Source organism: Carcharhinus amblyrhynchos, chromosome 10 (genome assembly GCF_965287045.1).
Source record: "Carcharhinus amblyrhynchos chromosome 10, sCarAmb.v2.hapA, whole genome shotgun sequence".
Taxonomy (NCBI): Eukaryota; Metazoa; Chordata; class Chondrichthyes; order Carcharhiniformes; family Carcharhinidae; genus Carcharhinus; species Carcharhinus amblyrhynchos.
Window position 1 is genome coordinate 102,132,922 of NC_137333.1, and position 15,700 is coordinate 102,148,621.

At 45.9% G+C, this 15,700-nt stretch overlaps 1 protein-coding gene across 1 annotated transcript in view; it reads right to left on the bottom strand.

Moving 5' to 3' along the window:
- Nucleotides 1–12,490, bottom strand: part of capn5a (calpain 5a) — an 85,667-nt gene extending 73,177 nt beyond the window's left edge. The window contains exon 1 of the mRNA XM_080197680.1: nt 12,372–12,490. The gene's annotated coding sequence lies outside the window, so the exon portion shown is untranslated. The remainder of the gene's footprint in view (nt 1–12,371) is intronic.
- Between the last annotated feature and the right edge of the window lie 3,210 nt (nt 12,491–15,700).

The window sequence follows — 15,700 nt, forward strand, 5'->3', positions numbered from 1 at the left end:
ACCAGGCCTGGCTGGACTGCATAAAGTCGTAGCAGGTCCAGCCCGGCTGTTCACTTTTTCAGAATCACTCTGGAATGAAAAGATAACTCAATGCTTCTTTTCAATACTCTCCCCTCTGTCTCCCACACCTTCTCATTTCAAAAAATTCATGAGGTCTGAGCATTGCTGGCGAGAGTAACTCACCTGCCTCACTCCCCAAAACCCAATATACAAACATACAAAATAGGAGGAGTAGGCCACTCAGCCCCTCAAACCTGCCTCTTTCTGTAGGGGTTCTGTGATACTAGTTTCCGAAAGGAGACAGGGAGATTCAATAAGGAACCCGAGACCCAGTAGTTAAAGTCAGCTACATTCCCCAGATATGTGTTAAAGATACAATAAAAAGTCTGACAACACCAGGTTTTAGTCCAACCGATTTATTTGATAATACTCACAAGCTTTCGAGGTTTCCCTCTTCGTCAGGTGAATGGAGAGTTCTGGCCTCAGACAGAGCATATAAAGCACAGACAGTTTAGAGATTACTGATTAGAATGCGAATCCTTACACCTAACCTGCTGTTCAAGGCCTGAAGTGGCTGACAATGTCAGTGGAAGGAGCACTGATCACAGGTTACAGACCAATGTGAGTGTCACTCACATTGTCAGCCACTTCAGGCCTTGAACAGCAGGTTAGGTGTAAGGATTCGCATTCTAATCAGTAATCTCTAAACTGTCTGTGCTTTATATGCTCTGTCTGAGGCCAGAACTCTCCATTCACCTGACGAAGAGGGAAACCTCGAAAGCTTGTGAGTATTATCAAATAAATCGGTTGGACTAAAACCTGGTGTTGTCAGACTTTTTACTGTGTTTACGCCAGTCCAACGCCGGCACATCCACATCTTAAAGAAACAAAACAGGGAGTCTGATTTAAAGGGTTACATCACTCCCTGCTCTCAGCTGTCAGAGCGACAGACACCAGCAGTGGCTTAGGGTGTGAAAATTAACACTTATGATTAAATAACACCTTCCCGTGGTGGGACAGCAAATACACAGCAGATTAGCGGAACAAAGTCTGTACAGCGCACAAGGAGCAATGCTTCTCGCTATGTTAATACATGTGACAATAGTAAATCAAATCAAGGCAGGAGTTTAACAGGCTGTTACTGCATTCTATATACACCCAGCGTAGTAACAATGTGAATATAAATATAAAGAAACAACAAATGTTTACACAGACACCGGGGTGTCACAAAGCACTTCAAATACAAAGTGTGATCACACTTGCAGCAAATTTACAAACTCCTACAGACAGCAATGGAATCACAGCCAGGGAACCAGTTTTATTGAAGGCATTCAAAAGACAAATATCTGCCTACACTCCCCGCTGCCTCAGAAAAGCAGCCAGCATAATTAAAGGACCCACACATCTCGGACATTCTCCATTCCACCTTCTTCCATCGGGAAAAAGGTACAATTGTCTGAGGTCACGTACCAACTGACTCAAGAGCAGCTTCTTCCCTGCTGCTGTCAGACTTTTGAACGGACTTACCTTACATTAAGGTGATCTTTCTCTACACCTTAGCTACGACTGTAACATTACGTTCTGCACCTTCTCCTTTCCTTCTCTATGAACTGTATGTTTTGTCTGTACAGCGTGCAAGAAACAATACTTTTCACTGCATACTAATACACGTGACAATAATAAATCAAATCAAATGTTAAATCAGAAAACCAGAGAAAAATTCTGCACTGTTTGGAAATAGTGCAGCAGGATATTTCATATTTACTCAAAAAGGGTCAATGACGCTTTAATATAACGTTTTGTCTGAAAGACAGCGCCTCTAACTGTGCAGCACGCCCTCAGTGCTAGTAGTGGGAACATCAGCACTGACGATGTGCTTGAGCCTCTGGACTGGGACTTCAGCCCGTAAGCTGCTGACTCAGAGAGGAGAGTGCAAACCACTGAACCACAGCTCAGACCGAATAAATAAATTCTAGTAAGTGAGAGAACAAAAGGACTAATTCAAGAGTATCGCTGGCATTGATTTTCTGGCCTCTTCTCCTCCCTCAGCCACAAAACCTCTACTTTCTCAGAAGACTAAGGAAACTTGGCAGGTCAGCTTCAACTCTCACCAACTTTTACAGACGCACCATAGAAAACATTCTTTCTGGTTATATCACAGCTTGGTATGGGCTCCTGCTCTGTCCAAGGCCACAAGAAACTACAAAAGATTGTGAATGTAGCCCAATCCATTACACAAACCAGCCTCCTATCCATTGACTCAGTCTACACTTCCTGCTGCCTCAGAAAAGCAGCCAGCATTATTAAGGATCCCACACACTCCGGACATTCTCTCTTCCACCTTCTTCCATAGGGAAAAAGAGGATTGCATACAATGTTATAGCTATGACTATAACATTACATTCTGCACTCTCTCCTTTCCTTCTCTATGAACGGTATGCTGTGTGTGTATAGTGCGCAAGAAACAATACTTTTCACTGTATGGTAATACATAGAACATAACAGTGCAGAACAGGCCCTTCGGCCCACGATGTTGCGCCGACCAGTTAAAAAACAATGACCCACTAATCTAAACCAATCCCTTTTCGTCCATAAACCTATCCACAGATCTCTTAAACGCCCCCAAACTAGGCGCATTTACAACTGCAGCAGGCAGGGCATTCCAATCCCTCACCACCCGCTGGGTAAAGAACCTACCCCTGACATCCGTCCTATAACTACCCCCCCTTAATTTAAAGCCATGCCCCCTCGTGCTAGCTTTCTCCATCCGAGGAAAAAGGCTATCACTATCCACCCTATCTAAACCTCTAATCATCTTATATGTTTCAATAAGATCCCCTCTTAGCCGCCTTCTTTCTAGCGAAAACAACCCCAAATCCCTCAGTCTCTCCTCATAGGACTTCCCCTCCATACCAGGCAACATCCTGGTAAACCTCCTCTGCACCCTCTCCAAAGCCTCCACATCCTTCCTGTAATGTGGGGACCAGAACTGCACACAGTACTCCAAGTGCGGCCGCACCAGAGTTGTGTACAGTTGCAACATGACGCTGCGACTCCTAAATTCAATCCCCCTACCAATAAACGCCAAGACACCGTATGCCTTCTTAACAACCTTATCTACTTGATTCCCAACTTTCAGGGATCTATGTACACATACACCTAGATCCCTCTGTTCATCCACACTATTCAAAGTCCTCCCGTTAGCCTTATACTCAACACATCTGTTATTCCTACCAAAGTGAATTACCTCACACTTCTCCGCATTAAACTCCATCCGCCACCTCTCGGCCCAGCTCTGCAACCTGTCTAAGTCTCCCTGCAAACTATGACACCCTTCCTCACAATCTACCACACCTCCGACTTTGGTGTCATCAGCAAATTTACTAATCCACCCAACTATACCCTCATCCAGATCATTAATAAAAATTACAAACAGCAGTGCCCCCAAAACAGATCCCTGAGGCACACCACTCATAACCGAACTCCATGACGAATATTTACCATCAACCACCACCCTCTGTCTCCTATCTGCTAGCCAATTCCTGATCCAATTTCCTAGACTACCCTCAATCCCATACATCTGCATTTTCTGCAGAAGCCTACCATGGTGAACCTTATCAAACGCCTTACTAAAATCCATATATACCACGTCAACTGCCTTACCCCCATCCACCTCTTTGGTCCCCTTCTCAAAAAACTCTAAGGTTAGTAAGGCACGACCTCCCCGCTACAAAACCATGCTGACTACCTCCAATCAATTCATTACTCTCCAAATAACTATAAATCCTATCCCTAATAATTTTTTCTAAAACCTTGCCCACAACAGAAGTAAGACTCACCGGTCTATAATTCCCGGGGAAGTCTCTGTTCCCCTTCTTAAACAATGGGACAACATTCGCTATCCTCCAATCTTCCGGTACTATACCAGAGACCAACGACGACCTGAAGATCAGAGCCAGAGGTTCTGCAATCACCTCTCTTGCCTCCCAGAGAATCCTAGGGTAAATCCCATCCGGACCAGGGGACTTATCTATTTTCAAACCCTCTAGAATATTCAGCACATCCCCCTTATCAACTGCAATACTGTCTATTTTACACCCCTGCAACCCAGTGTCCTCCTCAGCTATATTCATGTCCCCCTGCGTGAACACCGAAGAGAATGTGACAATAAGATGTGGCAATAATAAATCAAATCCAATCCAAGACAGGTTCATTCTCCATTCACCTCAGGTGATGTTTGTGGGATCTTGCTGATCCAAAATAGCTTTGCCAATATTAATGCTCTTTACACTTCACGTGAGGCCAGTTGCACCATCATAATCTGTAACAGTCATGTAGAAATCCCTCTATTATACCGTAACTGTGGTCCTTCAGGTCACCAACCCCCACTCCTGGGCCAGTTGCACAGGGACCATAATATGGGAAGCATTCTGTCTCCCATCAGCTCTCTGATTTCTCCACTTCCTTCCATACGAAAATGCTAAGAATTTCCAAAACTATGCCACTCATGCAACACAACCAGAGATACAATAGACTGGAATCAGACCATTCATACAACAGGGATTGAGGCCATTCTGCCCATCACAGACATATACATTCTCTGACAGAGCAATTTGACTACCCCACCCTTGTACTTTATCCCCATGACACTGGAATTTTTACCTTCTTTTCAGGTACGTATGCAATCCTCTTTTGTATCAGTCTCCACCATACTCTCAGTCAGTGCATTCCAGATCCTCAACAGTTGCAGTGTCACCTTTGATTATTTCATTTACCTCCTGACCTTCCCCCTCTCCCCACACCAAAGCCTGTCCACCATCTACAAGGCACAAGTCAGGAGTGTGATGGAATGCTCTCCACTTGCCTGGGTGGGTGCAGCTCCAACAACACTCAAGAAGCTCCACACCATCCAGGACAAAGCAACCTGCTTGATTGTTACCCCATCTACAAACACTCACTACCTCCACCACTGATGCACGTGTACAGTGTACAGGACGGTGAGTGGCTTGGAGGTTAACTTCCAGTTGATGGTGTTCCCAAGTATCTGCTGCCATTGTCCTTCTAGATGGTAGCAGATTTGGAAGGTGCTGCCCAAGGAGCCTTAGTGAGTTCCTGTAGTGCTTCTTGTAGATGGGACACACGGCTGCCACTACTCATCAGTGGTGGAGGGACTGAATGGTTGTGGATGGGGTAGTTGCTTTGTCCTGCATAGTGTCCAGTTTCTTGAGTGTTGTTGGAGCTGCACTCATCCAGGCAAGTGGAGAGTATTCCACAGCACTCTTTACATGTGCTTTGTAGATGATGGACAAGTTTCAGAAATTAGGAAGTGAGTTATTAACCACAGGATTCCTAGCCTCCGACCTACTCTGGTAGCCACAGTATTTATGTGGCTAGTCCAGTTCAGTTCTGGTCAAAGGTAACCTCCAGGGTGTTGATAGTTGGGGGATGTTGGGGCCAGGGTGGGGAGGTCAGTGATGATAATGCCATTGAATGTCAAGTGGAGATGGTTTAGATCCTCTCTTGTTGGAGATGGATTGCGTCAATCCAAGCCTGGATTTTGTCCAGGTCTTGTTGCACTTGAACGTGAACTGTTTCAGATAAACGCAAAATACTGCGAGTGCTGGAATCTGAAACAAAAACAGAAAAATGCTGGAAAATCTCAGCAGGTTTTACAGCATCTGTAGGGAGAGAATACAGCCAACGTTCCAAGTCTAGATGACTCTTCATCAGAGCTGAACTGCTTCAGTATCTGAGGAGTGGTGAATGGTGCTGAACATTGCAGTCATTGGTGAATATCCCCACTTCTGACTTTGATAGTGGGAAGGTCATTGGGGAAGATGGTTGGGTCTAGGACACTACCTGGGAAACTTCTGCAGTGATGTCCTGGAGCTAAGATGATTGATTTCCAGTGGAATCACAGAATCCCTACAGTGCCCACCAAGTCTGCACTGACTCTCTGACAGAGCATCTTACACAGGCCCATCCTCACCCACTAACTGGTCACTTAAGGGTCTCAATAGGACTAATGTTTGGAGCCTTCTGTAAAATCTCAGACAGGCAGGAACACCACCTGCTTAATTTTACACGTCCCTCCTATCTTCAAACCTCTTTGTGGGAGTGAAGTGTAAAACCCAGCCCAAGGACCCCAGGGACCAGTGTCCAAGAGGACAGGGAGGGCCTCAATTTAATGGCCTCCAGTACTGCAGCCCTCTCAGTATCGCACCAGTCTAGAACCTGTGCTCAAGTCTCTGCATAAGCTCTGGAGTATTGGGAGCAGTTTTGGGCCCCATTTCTAAGGAAGGATGTGTTGGCCTTGGAAAGGGTCCAGAGGGAGTTCACAAGAATAATCCCTGGAATGAAGAGCTTATCGTATGAGGAACAGTTCAGGACTCTGGGTCTGTACTTGTTGGAATTCAGAAGGATGACGGGGGATCTTATTGAAACTTACAAGACACTGCGAGGCCTGGATAGAGTGGACGCGGAGAGGATGTTTCCACTCATAGGAAAAACTAGAACTAGCAGGCACAACCTCAGGCTAAACAGAGGATCCTTTAAAACAGAGATAAGGAGGAATTTCTTCAGCCAGAGTGTGGGGAATCTGTGGAGCTCTTTGCCACAGAAGGCTGTGGAGGCCAGGTCATTGAGTGTCTTTAAGACAGAGATAGATAGGTTCTTGACTAATAAGGGGATCAGGGGCTATGGGGAAAAGGCAGGAGAATGGGGATGAGAAAAATATCAACCATGATTGAATGGCAGAGCAGACTCGATGGGCCAAATGGCCTAATTCTGCTCCTATGTCTTATGAAGTTGATACTTCAGGGAACTGGAGCTATCGGAGTTGAACTGGGATCAGGAGATTTCACTCAGATGACTGCGCTGTAACCAAAGACTTTGAATAGCCACATCTGTAACTGCTCCATAATGACCCAACCTGCACGCTTACTTATTAATGGCCAGTTTGAGAATCTCCTGCCCACTCGTCTCCGTTTTGTCCAGTCCAAACAGCAGGCACTCACAGTCACTATTTAACTGTGTAATGTGGTGAAGACATGAGTAATGACAGACCACAGACTGGGATAGCAAACGGAACTGCAAGTGGCCATTACCCTGCTTGTCATGTGATTTTGGTCATCCCATAATATCCACCCTGAAAGACAGAAAGAAAATCACAAGGAGAGGGCCTGTGAACACCAAGACAATTTCCTCTCCTGGTGTCCAAAGCCAGAGAGGTCTGTAATTACAGCAGATGCATTAAGTCATGGTTCGGAATGGTACCTTCTCCGTAACTGCGCACCCTCCAAAAGTGTGTCAAGGATCAGGGGCTTTGAGTTATACGATGGGGCAAGTGAAGCTGGGATTGTTCTTCTTGGACCAGAGAAGCCCCATGGGAGACTGAGTCAAAGATGTTCGATAGAAGGGTTGGAAGAAACTGTTTCCACTTGGAGGGGGAGGGGGCTCTGACGCCCCGACAACCCCTTCCCTCACCCCGCCCGCCCCCACAACCCCCTCCCTCACCTTGCCTGCCCCTACAACACATCCTGGATGCCTCTCTCCACCTGATGTAACCTCAGTAAAACATTTATCTTTTCTCCAACTCACCATTCTATTCATCGTGAGACAGCGACATTGACAACATTGAAAAGGTATTTGGACAGATACATGGGTAGGAAAGGTTTAGAGGGAGATGGCCATTTTGGTCAGCATTGTTCAGGTTGGGCTGAAGGGCCTGTAGATTCTCGGTGATCAATCTGTAATCTGCTGTGGGAAGTTTTATACCGTAAGAGCAATATTGCTGAATACAGGAGCTCTCACCAAACTCCCCATTGGGTTGGGGAGGTGATGGCCTAGTGGTATTATTGCTAGACTATTAATCCAGAAACTCAGCTAATGTTCTGGGGACCCGGGTTCAAATCTCAATGGAATCTGCCATCCTTACCTGGCTGGCCTACATGTGACTCCAGAGCCACAGCAATGTGGTTGACTCTCAACTGCCCGCCAAGGGCAACTAGAGATGGGCAATAAATACTGGCCCAGCCAGTGACGCCCATGTCCCACAAATGAATGAATAAAAAATTAGAACCATCTTTGTACGAGCAAGTGGAAGTCTGGAATTTTGCTCCATAAAGCTGCAGAAATTTTCAATTGTTCAGCGACTTGACAACCAAGATTGATAGATATATGTTAGGCAAAGGGATTGTGGATGGCACAGTGGTTAGCACTGCTGCCTCACGGTGCCAGGGACCTGGGTTCAATTCCAGCCTCGGGTCACAGTATGTGTGGAGTTTGCATGTTCTCTCCGTGTCTGCGTGGGTTTCCTCCTGGTGCTCCGCTTTCCTCCCACACTCCAAAGATGTGCGGGTTAAGTGCATTGGCCATGCTAAATTGCCCCTTAATGTCAGGGGATTAGCAGGGTAAATGTGTGGAGATAGGGCTTGGGTGGGATTGTGATTGGTGCAGACTTGATGGGCCGAATGGCCTCCAATGTAGGAGGCTATGAAACCAAGCATGTATTTGGATTTAAGGTATAAATTGACCATGATCTCATTCAACAGGCTCCAGGGGCTGACTGTGCTGCTCCAGTTCCTAGTTACACAATTAAAGGATTCTGAATGACAAGGTAGGAACAAAATCTCCACAGAAGATCCTAACACACTGTAAAAGTTGCAGCAGAATCCTGTCACAAATCACACTGAGGTCTTAAGTGATTCCTGAGTACCGATACATTAGAACCACGTTTGATGTTATGAAGGGGAAATGGATTCAGTTCGCCAGTCAAGTGGAGGCAGGAGAAAACAAGCTAGGGTTTCCACACCCGAATGACATCTAACCACTGTCGCTACGATTACAACATTGGTGATTCCTGCCAACATTCCCTTTGCAGGTAGGAACATATACCAGGAAGATGTCACGTATCCCATCGAGCCTCATCTGCCACTCAATGAGATCATGGCTAATCTGCGAAGGAGAAAGTCCTTCAACTATCGAATGAAGGAGATAATTATCAATTTCAGGAAGTGTAGTGGAGGACATGTCCCTACCTACGTCAAAAGTGATGAAGTAGAAATAGTTGAGAGCTTCAAGTTTCTAGGTGTCCAGATCACCAACAAACTGCCCTGATCCCTCCATGCTGACACTATAGTTAAGAAAGCCCACTGACGCCTCTACTTCCTCAAGAGGCAAAGAAAATTCAGCATGTCTACTGCAACTCTCACCAATTTCTACAGATGCACCATAGAAAGCATTCTTCCTGGTTGTATCACAGCTTGGTATGGTTCCTGCTCTGACCAAAACCTCAAGAAACTATAAAGGGTTGTGAACGTAGCCCAGTCCATCATACAAACCAGCCACCCATCTATTTCCATCTCTACTTCCTGCTGCCTCAGGAAATCAGCCAGCATAGTCAAATCCATGCATCCCGGACATTCTCTTCCACCTTCTTCCATTGGAAAAAAGATATAAAAGTCTGAGCCACGTATCAACCAACTCAAGGACAGCTTCTTTCCTGCTGCCATCAAACATTTGAAAGGTCCTATCACACACTAAGCAGATCTTTCTCTTCACCCAATCAGTAACTTAACATTCCATTCTGCACCTTATCATTTCCTTTTCCTCTATGTACTCTATGGATGGTATGTTTTGTCTATAAAAGCTCACAAGAAGCAATACTTTACACTGTATCCCAATACATGACAATAATCAATCAGTTCAACTTAACTCCATGAAAGTGTGTCACAGTGGCACAGTGGTTAGCACTGCTGCCTCACAGTGTCAGGGACCGGGTTCAATTCCCAGCTTGGGTGACTTTGGATAGTTTGCACGTTCTCCCTGTGTGGGATTCCTCCGGGTGCTCCAGTTTCTTCCCACTCTCTAAAGATATGCAAGTTGGGTGTGTTAGCCATAAATTTATAGGGATAGGGCAGGGTTGGGCCTGGGTAAGACGCTTTTTTGGCGAGTCAGTAACAGACTCAATGGGCCGAATGGCCTCCTTCTGCACTGTAGGGATTCTATGTATTTGGGTGTGGTAAAGGATGAGGAACAGCAGCCCAGGAAGAGTCGTCCATCTCCTTTACATTACCACAAATTTGAAAAGCAAAACCAGAATAAAAACAGTTAGTACTGGAAACATCACAACAGGTTCTGGTGAAAGGTCAATGGCCTGAAACGTTTGCTGTTTTCTTTATCTCCCTCTCTCTCCACAGATGTTGCCAGACCTGCTCCATAGTGCCACACTTTCTGCTCCTACGGAGCTGTAAATGACATGGAGAATTCATGCGGAGAAGCTGTTTCCAGTAGCGGGAGGGTTCAGTATGGGGAAGACACAGAGTGAGGAGCATTGGCGAGAGAGGCAGACGGAAGGCGAGGAGAATTGTGATAAGCTGCCACACGCTGCCTGAAAATCTGATGGAAATAGATTGAACTTGTGAAGGGGAATTGCAGTTAGAACATAGAACATAGAACATTACAGCGCAGATCAGGCCCTTCGGCCCACGATGTTGCACCGACCAGTTAAAAAACAATGGCCCTCTAACCTAAACCAATCCCTTTTCATCCATAAACCTATCCACGGATCTCTTAAACGCCCCCAAACTAGGTGCATTTACAACTGCAGCAGGCAGGGCATTCCAATCCCTCACCACCCTCTGGGTAAAGAACCTACCCCTGACATCCGTCCGATAACTACCCCCCCTTAATTTAAAGCTATGCCCCCTCGTGCTAGCTTTCTCCATCCGAGGAAAAAGGCTATCACTATCCACCCTATCTAAACCTCTAATCATCTTATATGTTTCAATAAGATCCCCTCTTAGCCGCCTTCTTTCTAGCGAAAACAACCCCAAATCCCTCAGTCTCTCCTCATAGGACCTCCCCTCCATACCAGGCAACATCCTGGTAAACCTCCTCTGCACCCTCTCCAAAGCCTCCACATCCTTCCTATAATGTGGGGACCAGAACTGCACACAGTACTCCAAGTGCGGCCGCACCAGAGTTGTGTACAGTTGCAACATGACGCTGCGACTCCTAAATTCAATCCCCCTACCAATAAAGTTGGGGTGCTACAGTGGTTAGTACCGACGTCTCACAGGAACCCGGTTCAATTCCCAGCTTGGGTCACTGTCTTTGCAGAGTCTGCACGTTGTTTGTGTGGGTTTCCTCTGGATGCTCTGGTTTCCTCCCACAGTCCAAAAAGACGTGCTGGTTAAAGTTTATTATTTATTAGTAAAGCTTACATTAACACTGCAATGAAGTTATTGTGAAATTCCCCTAGTTGCCACCCTTCAGCACCTGTTTGGGTCAATTCACCTGGTAAAAAGTCTGACAACACCAGGTTTTAGTCCAACCGATTTATTTGATAGTAAACGCACAAGCTTTCGGGTTAGTCCCTTCATCACGAAGGGACTACCCCAGTCCAATGCCGGCACATCCACATCATCGATTCACCTAACCAGCACATCTTTCAGACTGTGGGAGGAAACTGGAGCACCTGGATGAAACCCACGCAGACACAGGGAGAACGTGCAGACTCTGCACAGGCAGTGACCCAAGCCGGGAATCGAACCCAGGTCCCTGGCGCTATGAAGCAGCAGTGCCACTGTGCTGCATTAGCCAGGCTAAATTCTCCCTCAAGTGTACCTGAACAGGGACTGGAGTGTGACGACTGGTGGATTTTCACAGTAACTTCATTTCAGTGTTAACGGGACACTAATAAATAAACTTAAACAATTGAAGGGGGGAGATTTTAAACAGTAATGGAAAAAAATTCTGACAACACTTTTCCTAAACCTTAGCCACGGGCAATAGATGCTGTAGATATTTCACAATAGGGCAAGTCTATTAAGCCAGCGTTACAAAGATATTATCGTGCAGCAGGGGAAGAAAAAATGTTGAAACGTGACATAAAAGTTTCTGTGGCACACAAACGGGTGGGATTAAATAACATAGCCCATCAGTCATAATGACTGAGGGACATCAGGCTTACAAAACCTCTTCCCTCGCAAATTTACAACAGTCTGCTCTGTCCATACACCCTAAATTACGACACCCTAATACAACAAAAGAATGTCTCCCTTTTGCTTACATTATTGATAGCAAACCCTCCCCTCCTCTCTTCCTTCAAAGTTCTGAATTGGCTAGACACTCCAACAAAGCAAAGAGAGATAGAAACTGACAATTAATGGACAGCAGTGTCAAATCTGCCTGCCCGTTGTGTGAATGGGGCTGAGTTGTCCCCCCCGCTATATTGTTGCAGATTGAAAAAATAAACAAGTATCTGATCAGGGAACACTGCACTCACTGTGGGTTCCTCTACCACTGATTTGTATCTAGTTGTTGCGGGAGGGGATTCCCTGGGTGGGACTCCGCTGGGAAGATCTTACCTCTCTGGGGAACGGGATCCCTGCAGATTTGCTGTCGTTTCGGAGCGCGGTGCGGTGCTGCTGCAAGTGACGAGCTGCTCAGTTTCACTCTAGTCCTTTCAGCCTCACAAATACTTTCCTCCCGCCTGTGGGAGGAGTGCGGAAGCGGCAGCGCGCATGTGTGCAGAGTTTATATCACACACAAAAACATGTTCGAAAGACTGGGACTTGTAGTTTTTTTTCTCTCTCTCTATTGGGGTAGGAACTGAAGACTTGAGTTTACATTTTCACCAAGTCCTTTTGAAGCGTACAATATGTAGAAACGCTCCCAGCAAACCTTTCTTTCTGATTTGATTTGATTTATTATTGTCACCAGTATTTGTATACAGTGAAAAATATTGTTTCTTGCACACTATACCGTTCATAGAGAGAGAAAGTAGAGAGTGCAGAATGTAGTGTCATAGCTGGGGTGTAGAGAAAGATAAACTTAGTGGAAAATAAATCCATTCAAAAGTCTGCTGGCAACAGGGAAGAAGCTGTTTTGAGATGGTTGGTACCTGACCTCAGGCTCTTGTATCTTTTTCCCTATGGAAAGAAGATGGAAGAGAGAATTCTGAGGTGCGTGGGGTCCTTAATTATGCTGCTTTGCCAAGGCAGCGGGAAGTGCAGACAGAATCAATGGATGGGAGGCTGGTTTGTCATGTTCATCGGGAATAAACTTTCACCAGGGCAGCAGGCAAAGCAGTTCTGCCAAGGGGATAAATGCACCAAAAATCTCCGGGTGCAATCTTACCAGCCATTCACGCCACGTTCCCGCTGCAGCGAGGTCAGAGATTGTCCCCTTTTAAGGTCAAACCAAATAAACAAACTCCAATTAAATCAGGACAAAGTAAAAGGGGCAGCTCCCCAAAAGGAGGGGGAACAGCCCGAACAAAAACAAAAGTACAAAGGAAACTTAAGACACATCAAATTAAAATGTGATTGTTGGGGTCTATAATGCATCCCAGCCCCTCTGGTGCCCAGTGGGCATGGAAGGCGTCAGTTGCGCCCGCAGACACCGCACGCTCCTTCTCCAGGGACGCCTGGCCGTGAATGTAGCTGCGGTAGAGGGGTGAGGTTGGAGAGTGTTTTTTATTAGTGTCACAAGTAGGCTTACATTAACACTGCAATGAAGTTACTGTGAAAATCCCCTAGTTGCCACACTCTGGCGCCTGTTCGGGTACACTGAGGGAGAATTTGGCACGGCCAATGCACCTAACCTGCAGGTCTTTGGGAATTTGGCATCCGGCCAAATTTCCGTTCACTGCGGCAGGATGGGAAAATCCTGCCAGTGGTAAGATTCCGGCCACCGTTTTCATGGGATTTTCCAGGATTCGAGTTTTGTCTAGAACGCCAAGTTCTCTGTTCTCATTTGCAGAGGGCCAGACACGAATAAGGTCGGAGAATCCTGCCCATGGACTCAAAACATCATCCAGAATTCTTTGATTGTTCACGTCCCACTGCCGCTGTAAGTGAAGATGAAGAATTTGGTGCTCAGGCAAGACTTTCTAGCCATTCAGTTGAATGCTAGGAAAGCTAGGATTCCTTCATAGAACAGTGCAGCACAGTACAGGCCCTCTGGCCCTCAGTGTTGTGCTGAGCTATGTCCAAACCCAAGATCAAGCTATCCCACTCCCTATCATTCTGGTGTGTTCCATGTTCCTATCCAATAATCGCTTGAAAGTTCCTAAAGTGTCCGACTCCACTATCATAGCAGGCAGTCCATTCCACACCCCAACCACTCTCTGAGTCCTCAGCAGGACCAAGTTGCTAGGACATAAGCAGGGACCCCACGCGCCCCCGACATTCTCTTTTCCACCTTCTTCCATTGGGAAAAAGATACAAAAGTCTGAGATCACCTACCAACCAATTCAAAAACAGCTTCTTCCCTGCTGCCATCAGGCTTTTGAGTGGGCCTACCTCATATTAAGCTGATCTTTCTCTATACCCTAGCTGTGACTGTAACACTACATTCTGCACTCTCTCCTTTCCTTCTCTATGAATGGTATGCTTCATCTGTATAGTGCACGATAAACAATATTTTTCACTGTATGCTAATACATGTGACAATAATAAATCAAATCAAAATCAAAAGACATCTTTCCCACTCCCTGCTAACGTTGGTGTCTGTTGGAAGGATTTACATCTCCTTTGACTGCATTATGAACACACTAAGTGCTGGAGTGGGATTCACACCCGGGGCTTCTAGTTCAGAGGCAGTGGCACCACTCACTGTACCACAAGACCTCATTTTACTATTTTATTATTAATGCAGTGAAAATCCCCAAGGTATTTCACAGCAGCATTGCCCACCACTGAGTAAAAGAAGGAGACATTAGCTTCTTGGACTAAGAGCTTCCAACATTTGTGGTTTTCTACACAGATTTAACTCTAACCTGGGTGAGATCAGCTTGAGTCAACACAAATTCATCCTCCCCTTTCTTTTCAACCTTTTATTGGATGCTGGCCAGGTCAGCATTTATTGCCTATCCCTAGTTGAGAAGATGGTGGTGAGTTGACTTCTTGAACCACTGCACTCCATGTGGTGTAGGTACAGCCACATAGGAACATAGGAGCAAAAGTAGGCTATTCAGCCCTTCAAACCTACTTTGCCATTCAATCAGATCATGACTGATCTCTTCCTGGTCTCAAATTCACTTCCCTGTTCCTCATATCCCTTTAATCTCTTTGTTTTAATTGTAAATATATATCTCCTTCTTGAAACCATTCAATGATTCAGACGCCACCGCACTACAAGGCAGTGAGTTCCACAAATTCACCCCCCTCTGTGAGCAGTATTTCCTCCTTGTCTCAATTTTAAATCTATTGCCTCTCAACCTATACCTGTTCGAGTTTGCCCCATAAGCAGAAACATTTGGTCTTTTCTCCTCGGAGAGACGAAGGACGAGAGGTGACCTGATAGAGGTGTATAAGATGTTGAAAGGTACTGATCGGGTGGATTCTCAGAGGCTATTTCCCAGGGCTGAAATGGTTTGAGGACGAGAGGACACAGTTTTAAGGTGCTGGGGAGTAGGTACAGAGGAGATGTCAGGGCTAAGTTTTTCACTCAGAGGGTGTTGGGTGAGTGGAATCGGCTGCCATCGGTGGTGGTGGAGGCAAATTCGATAGGGTCTTTTAAGAGACTTTGGGATGAGTACATGGGACTTAATAGGATTGAGGGTTATAGGTAAGCTGAGTAGGTAGCGATATGATCGGCGTAACTTGTGGGCTGAAGGGCCTGTTTGTGCTGTAGTTTTTCTATGTCTATCTATGTTCTACTTTATCAGTGAACCCACAGCGCTGTTAGGGAG